The sequence below is a fragment of the Acanthaster planci genome, linkage group LG15 (genome assembly GCF_054643075.1).
Source record: "Acanthaster planci isolate LZ-2023a linkage group LG15, COTS_SCS, whole genome shotgun sequence".
In the NCBI taxonomy this organism is placed as follows: Eukaryota; Metazoa; Echinodermata; class Asteroidea; order Valvatida; family Acanthasteridae; genus Acanthaster; species Acanthaster planci.
Genome location: NC_141791.1, coordinates 348,617 through 365,379, shown reverse-complemented (window position 1 = coordinate 365,379; position 16,763 = coordinate 348,617). Strand labels below are relative to the sequence as shown.

General features: G+C 37.4%; 1 protein-coding gene across 1 annotated transcript in view; it reads left to right on the top strand.

The window, feature by feature from the left end:
* The window catches only part of LOC110974374 (forkhead box protein O3-like), a 45,390-nt gene extending 28,627 nt beyond the window's left edge, over positions 1–16,763 (top strand). Inside the window, exon 3 of the mRNA XM_022225959.2 lies at positions 6,160–16,763. The gene's annotated coding sequence lies outside the window, so the exon portion shown is untranslated. The remainder of the gene's footprint in view (positions 1–6,159) is intronic.

Below are 16,763 nucleotides of genomic sequence, written 5' to 3'. Positions count from 1 at the left end.
AAGTTCTGGATTCCGTCGGGAAATAAGATGCTTTAAGGCTTCCCAACTTGAGCCAAGCCGTCTTCCCCAAGTAAATAGCCAACTTCCTCCTGAGCCATGGCCTACTTCAAAACATGTTTTGCAAGTCCAATGCATGCACTTTCTTGTATCAGCCATGTTCTTCACCCTCTTATCTAGCTGTCTGGAGTGGCTATACTTAGTTTCAAGGAAGGGTGTGGTTATGCTTTTCCACCCCTTTGGAAATTGGAGTTGCCTGTTGGCAGGCGTGAAGCTGAGTTGCACCCAGATGGCGCCTACTTAAATTTGAACCCTGACTTCAATTTTTATCAACCTCATGTTCATGGCGCTGTTCACCGAATGCCTGTGAGAGAGATTGACTTGGCAGCCCACAGGCCAATGGTGAATGGAGTCTGTTTCATTAAACTGCTTAACAAATTCTTTTTTTTTAAGATGAAAAATGTGGATGAAATGTGCTGAAGACAATTCTTCACTTATTCCTACTGTACCACTTCATTTACCAACAATTGTTACTACTGTATTAACAGCTCAATGATCATTTGGTCCTTCATGGTTCTTTTCAATGCGTGAGATTCATTATTATTCATCTGGAAGAATCTACATGTGTAATGTGGTATCCTTGGCATTCTTTATGTTTCAGTGTGTACAATGTAAGTTACATGTACATTGCCAAACTTTCTTCCATAGCTGTGATAAAATTCCCTGGTTACTATTAGTGCTGACTGGAATTATACTCTTTGCATAAAAACCAGAGATTGTGCAAAACCTCCTATGACCTTAGTTTACATTCACCAAGCAATGTGAAACCACAGGAGAGACCACAGTGGGTCTGGGTTAACCTTGACCCCACATGACACTTCAGCAACTGTGCTTGAGACAGCTCTATGGATAAGAAGTCTGTGATTGATTGATGGTCACACACAGAGGCATTTGCTGGATGGCCTTACATCTGTACTTGTATCAGACTGTAGGTTATAGTAATGGCTGTAATGTGTATTTCAAAGAAAGCCAGTGCAGACCAATTAACAGCATTATGAGTGTGTTGCATGTAAGTGTTTTGCATCATCCATACTATATACATGTATATGTATGCATGTACAGTGTACAAAATTTCTATTTTTCTTCATGTACTGTAACAGTCATTTACAGACCAACTCCAACGATGCTTAAACTTTTCTCATGAATCCAATTCAGAATAGCTAAGTCTGATAAAAGTGGCTTATCAAAATACTCCTTGCAGTACACATTTTCGTCTTAAAAAAACAAAGTTTTTGTACCCATTTTTCCTGCGAGTCCCGTCCGGTATTGTAAAAATGGACGTTTCATCACGTCTCATTAGCATCTAATGAATATTGATTTTTTAATGTATTACCATGGAGAGGAAATACCACAGTGGGTTTGCTTTAGGCATGCAGAGCACACATAACTGCGGATGACAGCATGAACATCAAGAATGCTCTCATTCTTCAGAAACTCGAAGAATTTCAATCCCGGTTCTTTTGCTGCATTTCTAGTACATCCACCAATGATGCACCATTTCAGCATTATTGTAAATCATGAAGAAAGGAGCACAAACTCTTGACAGAAAAGAGATAATGCAGCACAGTAGACCCGGCACACAGATTGATCCCTGGTACACGGTTCACGCACATGTACAGTAGCTCCATGTTCATGTATGTTGGAGCGGAACCAGTTGTGCCACAGAGACCACTTTTAGTTTTTTCAGGTATTATGTCATACAAATTTCGTTTCTCAACAATGCTGCCAGCGGTCAGATTGTGGAAATTTTTTGTAAAACTCGAAGATACTGTTCAAAATTTTCGGCAAAATTGCCAAAAATACAGACATGATTTTGTAATGAATATGTGATTTATTACACATTAAACGCAATACTAGTTTAAAACCCTTGAAGTTCATGGCCTATTCTGACTTTGTCAATTTCCTTCACATTGTCAAGAAAGAAAACATTTCAAGAGAGTATGTTGGTGCTATTTTTCTTTTAATTTTGTCGCCAGTTTGAGAACCGTGTTTTCTGTAATTAACAGCCTTATTCACTGTTAAACTTACCAAAGTACTGAAGCTGGGAATGTGAACATTGCATATTGACAAATGTTCATACGACATGTATGTCCAATCATAGAAAGCTAGAGGTGGTTTCCATTTAGGAAATATGCTTGGACTAATGTCAAGACCCCAGTTCTAGTGCCTGCCATTCAAGCCCTCTCTTCTTTCTCTCTGGGAGTGATCTGACACAAGCTGAGCTGGACTGTGTTTCTGACAGGTTACTTCCCCCCAGGAGCATTGTGTAATGGTTGTGCAGTTTCAACCCTTTTAGACCTTGACCCATCAAGAATTCCTCATCACTGGTTGGGGAGTGATTGCACTTGAGGAAGCAGAGAGGTAGGCTTATACCCAGAGGCCTACTTCATTCACTGCATGCTTGGCAGTGGTATAAAGGGCTGGCACAGTGGCTTTGAGACTCAGAGGAAGATCAAAAAATGGCAATTGCAGATGGGAGTTTGGTCATCACTGCTTGTTAAAATATCCCAGCTAAAAAATGTTGATGGGATCTTTGTCATTCCTGTTTTGATGGATGGGAGAAGTTCTTGTGATAGCCGAGAATCATTTGTGCAAATTAATGGCAATATCTAGACACTTGTGATATTCCCTGTGGAGTGCATATTGTTTTTACATATGGTTTACTCACATTTTGTAATGTATGTTTACCATTTGTAAACAACATTGCCTCAACCATGAACTGATCCTTCTGTCTGATTTATGGTCAAGTGGCCCAAGACATCAGAAATTGGCCAAACATGACCGTATTTTGGGTCGTAATTTTCCTGTTGTTTGCTGTCCAAATCAACAATGACAATAATTTGGTGGAAATATTTAGACAGAAATTCCATACTGTCCTGAGTCATTATCAGATTATGTGCATAATTGGGATCATGCATAAACTGTACATTATATATAATTATATTGTAACAGCATAATTTCACAAAGTTTGAATTTTTAATATAGCACAAGTTGTCTATATCCCAACCATAAAAGGACACAAACGATCAATTACTTTAATCCAAGCTTACAATTCTGATTATCAATGGCCCCTGAAGATATCCAAGTCACTAAGTAGGATCTGTGTCACTCCATGATAACTCTTGGTGTGTGGTCCAAGGGTTTCTCGATATTTCTTGCTATCTCTTAGAATGCAAATATTACTAGCTATAACTGGTTCAAGTTGAAATTTTACTGACAACAGCTGTGGAATGTAATGGAGTTGCTGGTTAGCAAATTGTACATAGAGACAGGATTGGCCAAATGGTACCATAAGGGAAATGAACAATATATTTGGTTTGTTGACTTAATGAAGAAAACTCTATTTCAGGTTTCACTTTACTTTATTTTCCACATATTTTTCATGTATATTCCACAAACATTTAAAACTACATAAAGACAAAATATGGTTGTTATATCTGGGGATAAAAGTTAAACTGAACTGAGTTTGATTTCGTTGAGAACTTCAGTGGAATACTCATCGTCAGGCCTAGAAAAAAAAAACAGGTAATCGTCTGGGTTTTTTCCAAAATGAGGATGAGAGCTTTTCATTTTTTTCTGTATTTTTTCTAGCTGGCCACCACGTATTCTTAAGCTACCGGTACTGGTACTGATCAGCAACTCAACTGCCAGTCAGTCACAGACAGCTTACTTCTTATAACAGTTTGGCATCCTCACTGTCGGTGAACCGAGAAGTTGGCCTTGCTAAAATTTTCCTGTGCAAAATGGGGTTCATGATAATAGTCCCTGCTTTGGCAATCTTTTCCTGGACTCCTTGTGCCATGGAGGGTTTGCTACCATAGGCATGAGCAATGACTTTATTTATTTATAGAGATGATCCTTGTTTGACAAGGGTAGTGTAAAGGATTTATTGGATAGAAATGGCAAATGCACGTATTGTGTATATTTTCTCTGGACAGTCCACAAATCACTGCCCATGATTGTAAGGTTCAGGACCTTTCTTAAAGTTCATCAAGTCCAAGAATTCTTATTCTGAAAGAATTCTTTTTCCCTTGTACAAAATAAGAACTTAACTTCTTTTGTATTTTATATTTCATGTTATTTGAAAATCTTTGACATTTTATGCCCATGAAAGCTTTTGGTTGATAGAGCCCAAGAGCAGGTTGTAGTGAGCTTTTTTTATGCATGACATAACATGAGAGTTGTCATCAGCATGATACTTACCGACTTCTTTGATGCTGATGAGATACATTTGGCTGACCTGGGTGTGTGCTATTCATTTCTTTACTTTTCATATCACAGAGCCTCCATATACCTGTAGATATAGTCTTGTTCAGTGCTTGAATCCATTGAGGTTGATCAGCAGGGACGCTGTAATCCAATCCATCTCAGACCAATAAACGCCCCCGCTGAATTCCCTGCTCCCCTAGCGTCACTTCCTGGAAAGCCAACTCTTTCATGATGGTCCATTTTTTCCCATTTTCTTTATTCAAGCCTACACCTAAAAATATAGTCTTGTAAAATTGCACTGAACTCATTTGAGACTTGAATTACCCGATCAGAAAAGAGAATTAGACACTGCAAGTCTTCCTGATAGAATTGGCCTTACTGTGTCTCAGCTTACAAACGGGAGAAAGAAAATTGTATTTCTCCAGAGTGACTCTAGGGCAGTCTGAAGAGGACAAGAAAAGCCAGCACAAAACAGTCCTGCTTTTGCACATTTCCAACGCCAGGAATGGTGTTGATATCCTTGTTCCTTTCAAGATTTTGACGCTCAGGAAAGCCTCTTGCAGCAGAGGAAAAAAAGAGAGATTTTCTCCTGTCTTTTAGGCTCATCTCACGTCCAATGGTATAGGATATCTTGCTTTGTCTTGCATTACCATACCCAGTGGGCTTGGCTAGTTCTCGTGTTGCATGCAAGGATCCCTGGTACTCTGTCTAGGTCTTGTTCATTGGTTGTCATCCTTTTAGTCACTGTGTAGAAAGTCAGATATCGGTTTTTGTCATTCCATCAGTGGTTTGAAGAGGGTTCATAAATGGAGTCTACCCCTCATGGTTTTCTTTGCCTAGTGCTCCAGATAAAGAACTTCTCGTTGAAATAAGCTTGGATAGAAATCTGGAAAGATTGTGAAGCAGAAAAGATGTCAGTCTGATTAGCTGTAATAGATGAAATGCCAAGCTCGTTTTAAGGTTTATGTCTGGAAAGTATGTACTGTCTTGTGCTTTTTGAGTCACTGAGAGGATAGAGTGATAACCACACAATACAAGAGTACATGTACAAAATGTGTGGTAAGAAGGCACATTGAACACTTTCAAAATGAGTGCATGTGTTCTATTCCAAGGTGTGTTGCAGTGTGTTTCTGCGTTTCAGGGATTTGTTTAATTTCTAGCATGATCTTTCTTAAGCAAATGAAAAAGACTCCAAGGTCTTGAACCACTTTTATTTTAAATTTCAAATTCTGCTCTGATGTTGCTTGAAATCTTATGTCCATTCTGCATTCTATACATGTATTTGTTCAAGCTCGTTACGACATCATCAGAAGACAGAGTTCTCATCTCTGTAAAACCAATTGCCAGTCTATTTTATCCTGTAAACACCAGTATCCCACCGATAATGAGACAACCAGGTATTCAGCCAGTCCCATTGCGTGACTCCTTCATATGGCCTTTATGACCTTAGACAACTGGTTACCACTCAACACACCCTTGATGACCCTTCTGTCAACCTTCCATGGACAGCTCACATTTCCTCCTCATCTTCCTCCTTGGAGGCTATTAATAAATTTACTGACGGATATGAGCTCTGAAGTTTCGCCACCTCACAGACATACATATATTTGATATTCAAAATGGAAGTAGAAGTTCTTTAATTGTTCTGTAAAGCCATTAGCATTGCTCAGCTTAACATTTTTGCATCGTTAACTACACACATTTTTTTTCAGATTAATTTTCTTTTCTGAGGAGGACTGTTTGGCTTTTTGTTTGTGGTCAGTGGCTTTTTATTTTACAAAGTAGAAGTCATGGCCTTTATCTCCTGTCAGTCAACCCTTCTTGCTTCATTTATCGTTCAAAGAATTCTTTGTCTAAATAGATTTGTTCCCTTGTTTGTGTCTCTTTCTACAGGTGAACCTGTATCGTATCATACGAGACTGTTGAGTGAATTCAGCTTAACAAAGCTTCAGGGAGTTGGTTTTGTCAGGATGACTCTTGTCCAAGAAGGTGCATGTTGGATTGTCTCCTCAAATCTCAGAAGCCCCTTATGGAGACCGATTTGGTAATGCCTAAGAAAAGTTCCGTGTCCTCCCAAAAGACCCTGCCAGAAATCGTAAGTTGGTTTGTAATGGAGTGGTTTTGTTGCCAGTTGCAATTGTTTAATGGCTGTGTAAGGTGAGTAAGCATAGGAAAAATGAAAATAGAAGTAAAAGTTAAACAACTGACGTTTGTTTATCTTCCGTTTGTTTTCAATTCACAAACAAAGCATTTGGTATATATACATGTATGTTGCTCATTAAGTAAACATATCCGATACTGGTGTTAAAATGACAAAAACTCGTCCAGAAATAGAATTGGGTGGTACTCTTTGATAATGAACACCAACCGGTGAATTGAAAAGAAAAAAAAATACATGTAACCAGCAGAGTTTAAACAGCATCAGAAGAATTGAGGAAGTGTGGATCAAGAAATTGCCGCCGACGTAATCAGGAAGGAAACAGCTTCCGTGATTGTGGCTTTGGACAAATGCCAAAGACTGGAGGTCGCTCTGGCACATGTAACCTCAACAAATTTGGAGTGATATTCATACAGATGTGAGTAGGACTGTAGAACCTGGTGCCTAGCTTGTTATGTTGCTGGAATGCTAACTGTGGAATATGGGCTCCATACTACTTACATTGTGTGGTACAGTTGTTACTTTGCACTGTGCCAAGTTGGAGTTCCAATGGAAGACAAGATTGCTCACTTAACAGGTGTAAGTTGTTGGTTTACAGACAAGCTGCTTAGCATGTTGGAAAGAAATGCTACATTGGCTTCTCACTTGAGAACTTTATCAGTAAGCTGAGAAAGGAGACCAGGAACAGCTCTGGTTAAGATGTTAGAGATGTTTTTTATTTTTCTCTGAAGGAAACACAACCCTGAATTGTTGTCAGATTATACAAAATAAGGTAAATGAAAGGAGGTTTGTAGATACTTTTACTTTTTGTATTGTAACATAAAGAAGTAGATGGTGTCAATCTTGTTCAGATGTAGAACAGTGTTGGCCACTGTGTCTGCATTAGAAGGCCCAAAATACCGCATCATTTTTTGTACATACTGCCCTGCCTCACACTTTAGATTTTTTGTGACGTAGTCATTTTTGTATGCTGTAGTCATGCTGTTTTCTAATGCTCGGTATTATCTACATACTTGTAGCGCTTCAGTGTTCCATGCCTGTGGGCTTTTTAACCAATCAACAGAGGGCGCCCTACCTTAGATCACACAGTGACATCATCTACCAGTACATTTATCCAGAGTTTGACTGATACACATTGTTAAGATGTTGAATGTAAATAAGGGTTTTTTGGATAGTCTGTATATGATGAAATGATGGCTGGACCACATACTAGTACATGTACATTCAGCTTATGGCAGTCTCTTACTTTTTGGTGAAGCTGTTGGATTTCAACATAAAGCATGAACGTTTTAGTTTATTTTTTCATTCATGTAGAAGCGAAAGATGACGCTGTACAAATGCAAATGCCCACTGTATACCTAAGTGTACCCTGTAATTTTCAATTAAAGATGATAATATTTGTGTTCGATGTGAAGGATTTCATGAGTATTTTAAAACCGCTATTGTGTGAGCCGTTGTCAGGTTGATTTTTTTAAAAGTTATATTTTTTATGTTTGTTGCTCACTAAAATATGCTGCGAAATGGCTTAATTTTGCACCAAATTTAATGTGATTAACCAAGACAGAATGTAACCAGTATTGTGTATGGAAATTAGTGAATAGTTATGCCATGTTAAGTTTCTTAAATGCTTCTAAATGTACATGTAGGATTAATGTTTATACTTGGTGTAGAACTTCTTTTATGTGAACATAAAACAAAAACAAATGGACACCTCATAAACTGACACAATCTGGTTTCAGTCATTCAATTGTAACCGCTTTCAGAGATGATGTGCATATTACTGCCATTGTAAAATGAGTATTTGAATTGTTTACAGTATTTTTTTCAGCAGACGGATAAATTATAAATATTGAATATTTGTGCAGAATGAACTGAGTATTGTCATGAATCTTTACTTCAAATATTACTGAATAGGGTAAGCTATCACCCTTCAAGACAAACCCTGGATTTTTTGTATTCTTGATTTGTGTTCAGTATTGACACCTTTCATGGATCAACTATTAGATTTTGAAATGTACCTGCCCCTCCCAGTTTTTCTTCCAAATGTCTGCTACAAATGTGGACATACGCGTACATGTGGGAGTCATTCGACAGTTGTCGTAATTTAGGTTCATGTATTTACATTGTATCATCAAGAAAATGACATTCAAACCTGATGTGTTTTAAATGTTTCTTCACATGTGTCAAAGATCAACATGACAGGATTCAGGGTTGTACTGTAGCAATCTTTGATCCACTGTCATATCTTAAAACTACATTGTATGTATGGCCTGACCTGCTTGCTTATTTTAATTTAATTGGAATGGTTGCCATAGCAATGTTACGAGTGGTGAGTTGGTATTTTCGGGTTACATAACAGTGAGTTTTGTAAGTTCAAAAGTCTGAAAAATATTTCATTTGAGGAGTAACACAACCAGATAGAGAAAGTTTCATGAAATAATTTGCACCTAAACTGGAACATTTGATTTAATCTTCCCAACGGATTTTTCCCTGAAGGTAGAAGTTAAGAGATGAGAGAAGTACATGTATTTTGAATGAATACATACAGTTTTATTTTTGATGAAATGCAACTTTCATTGTGATCAAACCAAGTGATTTCTGATTTGTACATTTATTTTCTGAAACTTAGTTTTTGTTTTAATCTTTTTTTATTTTAACCTGGTCCCAACAAGTGTGTGTCTTAAAATAGATTATACAAGATTCTGAATTACTGGATATTAGTAATACAATATTTATCTGGTGTTTTCTATGAAATGGTGTCTAACATATTGAATGTTGAGAGTGACCAATGGTAAGCTTTACCTACACGTACATGTATTTTTAATTAATGCAACATGTTGTTCTGTTTAAAACATGTTCATTTTTACCGCTTACATGTACCGGTAGGTCGCATAGAGCTGTTGGCCCTGTTCATACATGTAAGTCATCTGTCCACTGTGGTTATCTGTCCTTTCTTGCAACCTGTCCCTATTGCCCTGGCCACTTGGTCTTAGCATTGTAACAATAAAAATTGTGACTACATGTAGAAAGATGCCTTGGTTGCAATTTAGGGTTTACATAAAAAGCTCTGAAGCTACCATAGAAGCTTAGGTGAGTAATGTATGTCCCCTATGGCCATTGTTAAGATATGTGGGGGGGGGTCCTCCCTTTGTGACCTTACATGACCTGTCATGACCCCCAGAGAGGTCTACCAGCCTCCCTTATCATCACTTCATTTCTTGATTTAAAGTCTGGGCATGGTGTTGTAGAGAGTTTGTCTGGCCTAGACTTTATAGCTGCGACAAATGTAGTCAGTTTAGATGTCCTTTGGGTAAATTCTGGAATAAACCACTATACAGGTTTTTCAAGGGAGAATAAATGTTTGTAGAAATTCTTGTTTTGGGGCATTTTCTACATTTCCTGTTTTTTTCTCAAATAAGATTGGGAAGTTTCATGTCCTTGTATTATAAAATGTAGATGAAGGTGTAATATACGCATGCTCTGGTTCTAAACACCTATCTGAATGACCAATCTTCTCATGTCATCTGATTTCTTCTGTACATTTAGGAAATACCAAGGAAAGGGAGGTTTGCTTTTGCTTGAAGTAAGGGTTGCAACACTCTTGCTCTGAGGTGCATGCTGGGTCCCTTACCAAGTGTGTGAGTGGTAGTCAAGATTTTTGCCAGCGTGGGTGTTCATTGCAGTTCAAAATTGCGACATGCAAGAATATTTTCTGATACTTCAGTATCAAGTATGATCTTAGATGGAGGTATATGAATCTGATGGGAAAGGTGCATTGTTGTAAATTTCCAGGAATTATCATACAATAGCAGAATCAAGGTCTGAACCTTTACAATTCTGCTGTCTTGATAGTTTATCACCCCTCTCACAGTAATGGTATAGCCCACCTTCCATCTTTTTTTAGCACCATCATAGGGACATGGTTAGCACTCATTGACGTTAGGTTCCCACATCCTGTCAGGTACCAAGGGATTGAATTTACTTTCAGTGCATGTCTTACTTTTTCTCTGTGGAAAAAATGGTTTTCCTGATTTTTTTTTTCATAAAAACCCCTTTTCCTCTGATATGTCATTTCCCCTCAAATACTTTTTACATTCCTATTTCAAAATTAAAATTTCAAAATGACAGTTCATTGTTCTAACTTCAGAGGTTCCTAGAAATAGGAAATTAGCTATTAAGATCTTCGACTTGAAAGAGACAGACTGTTCCTCAAGAGATGAATCCCATCTATGTACAAGGATATTACTGTGGCAAGTTATGACTCAGGACTGTGCTCTGTTTTAAGTGCCAGTTGGATACAGAAAGAAGTAGTTATTTTGTAAATTTTATGTTTGAACTTTGAAGTTCAAACATTTCAGCAAATCTCTTGACTGTTTGTCTTGAATTAAATGGCATCCACTCATTGTTGGTCAAAGGAACGTATGTTTGTGTATGCCTCAGAAGTACGGCCAACAAATTTGTTAATAGATTTATTGAATTAACTTTCTACAATTAAAATTCTCCAATAGCAAGAGATACATGTTTCCTGTTTTGGATCTTACAGCATTATTCTCAGGATTGTGATTGAGATCTCCTGGTTTTAGACACTAGCCAGCTGTCCTCCACAGACTGATATGAAGTAATGAAATCTGTGCAAGGCAGGATGATTTCTGATGCATTTATAATGACCATAGGCTGTGTGACACTCATTTTATGCTCCTGGTACAGAGACTTTGCCTTCCAGACATTTATAGTCTAATGCCAAACCCCTTAGATTCTGAGAGCTTGACTCTTTGTGTGCAGTTGTACTGACTATCATGACTTGTAATCTTAGTCTTATATTAAGCCACAGTTAGACCCACTGATGCCTGACCGTTCCCCAGGAGTCTGCACTTAGAGTTTTTCTAGGAGCCCTGCTGCAAGATCCAGGCAGATTTTCCCATGGAAATTCACTCCTAGTGCATAAGTAATGGCTGTGGGGCCTATCAATTTATCCTTAGACTTGCTTCCAGCCCTACATTCTGTTCAACAGGATAATTCTTGGATAAATTACCCATGCACTTGTGGTATGCAGTATTTGACACACATTCTGTGAGAGGGAAAACCAAGCATATTCGGGAGAAAAAGTAAAAATGCACATGTTCCGGACAGGTGCACATGTTCATGGAACTGGTATTAAAAGTGCGTCAGGGGTCACAAATGCCTTCCACCAGTCACTCATCTAATAATGGACTATTATTTCGTTAACATCCCAAATGATGGATCGGTAATACATTACTCCTAATTACCATTTATGAAAGCATTCATTAGAACCACCCACCTGTGGACTTTGGGTTTCCATTCCCGCACTAATATGAAAGAAGTGTAGAGCTTGATTTAATATTCTTAGGAAAGTAAGAATTATAATTGTGTAGAATGTTGGAACAGCAGACGAAAGTCACAGGATAACTTGCTTCATCAGTCTGGATAAAGGTGTCTTTTGCTATGGTCATTATGAAAAATCAGTTTAATTAAATCAAGGCATGTGTTTTTAGATGACATCTGTTAAACGCTGGAATTATAACCTTACCATATTCTTGTATTTCGTGCTACAGTTTTGTGCTGGTTTTTTTTTCATTCTATTTCCTGTATAGTGCATTGTTCTGTCTCTCAGTGACATTTGAAATATACTTAAAAAATTGCTGCACATGTTTTGCAGTCATTTAAATTCTGACCATCAGATAGCCACACTTCACATTTTATTTTAGTTTTGGATGTAAATTCCCATTTTTATTAGAAACAGGAACTGTTATATTTCCTTAAATCTCAATGTTTCATTTTTTTTACATCAACTTTTCCTACACTGATGTCTACTTATTTTTGCACAAAGAATGTTGCCTCTCTCCGTTCAGCTTAAGGAGCAAGCAGGAGTAATTAGAAGGCAGTGTAGTATTCCTTTGGGCAATGAAATTCATTCATTTCCATTTTGATTGCATTCTTGTGGTAGCTTGCTGTCAATTTGACCCTAGAAACCCCCCCCCCTTTCCCCCAGGAAATATAGACTTGTCTTCTAATCTGAATTCTTGAAGCTACTGTCCACAAATATTGTATTTTTTGTTCTTATTAGTGAGGTGACTTTCAATTTTGCTAGTAACTGGTCAGGTAGTTGCATTGATTTTCGTTTGATCTTCTCTCCTGGATCCCAAAGATTAAGATATTCATAATATTTTCTTTCATATCTTAGCCTCTGAATTTATTTATCAAGCTGCTTGTGGGAACAAGTTCTTTGGTGCTTATTTCTCAGAATCTGTGCTTGATAATGTTTCCAAAGATATGCAGAGAAAAAAGCATATTCATTTCATTACAGAGGCATGGTGTGTTATAGACAAAGGAGATTTGAATATTGAAACTGTTGCACATCAAGTAACAATTGACAACTAACCACTTTTCATTATGACATCAACCAACCAACTTGTTCCGTGATTTCTGTGGTTGTGTTGACTGTTGTTGAAAGTGTGTTTAGGTCTCCAAGTAACAGATCATTTCTAGTCACGCAAAACACAGTTATCATTGAATCTGATCTGTTAATTGTTGTGTTATCAAGCCAGGCACTTATTATGTTGTTTGGCTTAACTGCATTTTCAGGTATGGTTAATACAATCATCAATTTGTAAAGACAAAACAGACACAAGACTGCACCCACCCTCGCAGTTTCTGGAAGAATTTTTCTGAGCTGCCCTGGATATCATATTAATACAGAAACGTTATCATTAGTTGTGAGCAAAGGACAGACATAAGCGCTGCATGAAAAGCTGGAAGGCAATGCAGTGAAAGAGATGAGATGAGAAGGTTGCCTGGAGCAAAGTGTGACCTTTCCTTCTGTCTTCTCCAATGCAGCTTGGCACTCTGCTGGGCTGCTTATGGCTAGCAGCATAACATGCATATTAGCAGTCTTGCCTAATCACGGCCTCAGCTGAACTGTCTCTCTTCATATCCCACTGTCAGGTGTGATTCTCACGTACCACCGGACATTGTTAAATGCTGATCATGACATGAAAGCTAGTCAGAATGAGTTGTGGGATTTTTCATGTGCTATCAGTCATTTCTATTTTCCTGTAAATTTATTTCCTATTTTCTTGAAGTTAACAGATAACTTACTTGAGAACATCTATGAATGCAAATTTACATCTTGATATATTTTCTGTACTGGAACTTTGGTGTTATGTTTTGCTGGGAAAATGAAAAGAAATCCTGTCATGCGCAATTGAAATAGTTTCTATGGGTGACACATCAGAACTTGGTTACTCAGCAAAATGCAATCCTTTGACATGCAAGTATTTGTTACGGCAGGTGCCATGTGTAACATCACTTCTTTCCCCTCTGACTTTCAAAGAATCATGAGCTCATCTTTTAAAGTTCGCATCTGGAAACATGTCAGCCCATTACCTTGGTTTTCTGAACATTATTTCAGGGAACAACAACCAGAAATCCTGTTCCTCCATTTGCCCTTGAAATTCTGACGCCCGACTTTGATCGGGAAAAGCCAAGAAATGTGTTCACCTAAAGTACACAGTCAGGTGAATGTACGACTTGAGGGTGGCATTTGCCTTTTACTCGTATTTAAACAATGCTGTAGTGTGAGTTCCAGTGTATATACCTGTAGTTAACATGACTACAAGGCAAATTATTTACATACATGTATGGTGGGACATATTAATATGGACTTTTGGATAAGGTAGTTGTAAGGCAGCAAATAATGTTCAGCAAGTTAGAGTGCATCTTTACTCGGAAAAGTAAGCCTATTCAAGAGAAGTTTTTCAGGCTGGCTTATGATAGCGTAGGTTTTTCCTGGAAATAATGTTTGGTGTTTTCTCTACACCAATTGATAGCAAGTATATTTCCTTCCTCTTTCCTGTATGTGAATGAAAATGAGCATGAATCAGAAATAACTAAAGAAATGGGAGTCTTGGGTTACTTCAACAAGCACGACTTGCACTCAGAAATGAGTGAACCAGTTGCTTTTAATGTGAGCTTTACAGAAATGACCACAGCTGCTTTTAGCATTCCAGAAATGACCACAGTGAACAGGTTACCTTTAATCAGAAATGACCACAGTGGACAGGTTAGTGTTACAAGCATTGCAGAAATGACCACAGTGAACAGATGACCACAGTGAACAGGTTGTTGTGAAGTTTTGCTGTTAGCTTTTTGAGTTGAAAATGTCCGGATTATTCCTGAGCATTTACAACTGTCAGTGTGGGGTGTACGTTGTCATGCAGTTGATTTCTGTGCATATATGTAGTTGAAATTCACCCCACAGCTGATCTCATGTTGGAATTCAAAATGCCACTCAAAATGTCATGAATATAAATATTATTGCTGCCTGTCATTACCCAGCTATTCAGTTACATGTACATAGGTGAGCATTTAATGTGCAGGTAAAGAGGTTAGAGTTTCTTGCCCCCCCCATTACAAATATGATTATGTGGATTTGATTCTGTTTTATTGTACTTAATAACAAGGCATGTCACAGTTTTAGGTTTAGGAAAAAGCACAACAATTAAAAGTGTAAAGAATACAAGTAAATATTCCAAATGTCATTTTCTTTTGTAAAATTAATTTGTGTATTTTTACCCTTGTGGTACAAATTTGTTTTTAAAGAAAGTTTTGCCTTCTTAAAACTAGCATAATTACGGTAACTTTGACCTGGAAACCTGAGAAAGAACATTCCAAAATGTTTAAAGACTTTCTTAATCTTGGTCCGTGATATAAATGTACATGTAGAAGCAGCAAGCTTTATTGTAGTTCAGTTTTCCACCTGTAAGTAAAGCTGGAAGGGAATATCTTTTGCTTTTTTTGGGGGGGGGTAGGACTCCTTCACGAGAACAAGGATGGATCCGGGGGACCAACAGGCTTCACTGCCCTTTCTCAAAAGGAGATAATTTTTTTTAATAATGAGAGTAAATCAATTGTTTCTAGTTTGATTTATTTCAAATTCCCATCCAAGAGGGTGTAAAAGCCCCAATATGTAGTCTCATCCCTGAGAAAGGCTAGAAAAGGTTAAATGAACAAATTTCATTTTTTAGGTCTCACCCCCAAAAATACAATGCTTTTGGATCCTCCCTTGCATGAGAATTGTTTGAACTAGTTTTGCTGCTAGATCAACCAAAAATGTGGGTTACAAGCATTCTGACTGGTTATCGACTATCCAATCAGAGCTAGTCTGAATATGCAGAGACAGTCGGAGCTGAGATTTACATGTACTTGATGTATGTAAACCCATCTATTATCTTTTCTGTGTTCATTAATCAAATGAATTTAAGACAGCCCAAGTACTGTTGCTAGTTATTGGCATGTATTCCACATTTTTTGATTTTCATTGTGATGGATTCAAGCTGGAGTCCTAGTATATGAGATCTGAGCAGCAGATTAGACTTCTGATTACATTGTACCTACATTTACCGTGTATATTTAGACCTTTTAAATACTGTAGCATTTTTCGTGCGGTTTCTTAACAGTGCCAGACCATTACTCTTATGTGTCCTGATAATAATTGTTAACGAGACTGTTATTTCTGTTCAGCCTTTTCCATTGTCTTGTAAGCTTATGAAACATTAAAAACATGGCTGCAACTTGGTAAGGATCTGCAAAGGAACTGATGTAAACAGCACATTAAGTATGAATCATGTGAAGTATAAGCTTCACTCTGTAAGAAATCTGTATATGTCATCTTGTATTTTGTTAATTTCTCGGCTTGAGCTATGGTTTCTTAGGAATTTTGTGAATACAGTAAGCATGCTTTGTTGACTTTTTTTTAAATTCGTAACTGAAAAATGAAAATGAACAGAAAGCTGTATGACTGATTTTACTCACTGCATGTAAATAATTATAAAAAATGTGTACAAATGACATGATTTACTTATTTTTTTTGTCAAAATCAGGACCAGGAACATGTAATTTAGACATAAGAAAAAACTTATTTTCATTGGATCGCAAAAACTGAGATTGTCACCATAGCTGATCAGTGTACAGTGTATTGTAACAAACAAGATAGTTTAATAAATGTTTAGTAAAGAGGAAGAGTTTATTATTAGTCAGGTTAAAATGTACGAAGAATGAATTCTAGTTTTTTTGAGAAACTGGTATATTTTCAACTGAATAACAACACACAAATGTCTCTTTTGCTACTGATGTATTCGACAGAGATCACATGACCATGTCACGATTGATCAGGTGATAATGCTGGAGTGCTTTGTATTGTCTTGTCACTGCACGACTGTAGTGTTATATCTCATCATAGTGTACATTAGAGAATATGCTCAATTTGTGTATGTTTACTTGTACCATTGGAAAAAGTAATCAATAAAAAGTGTGTCATTGA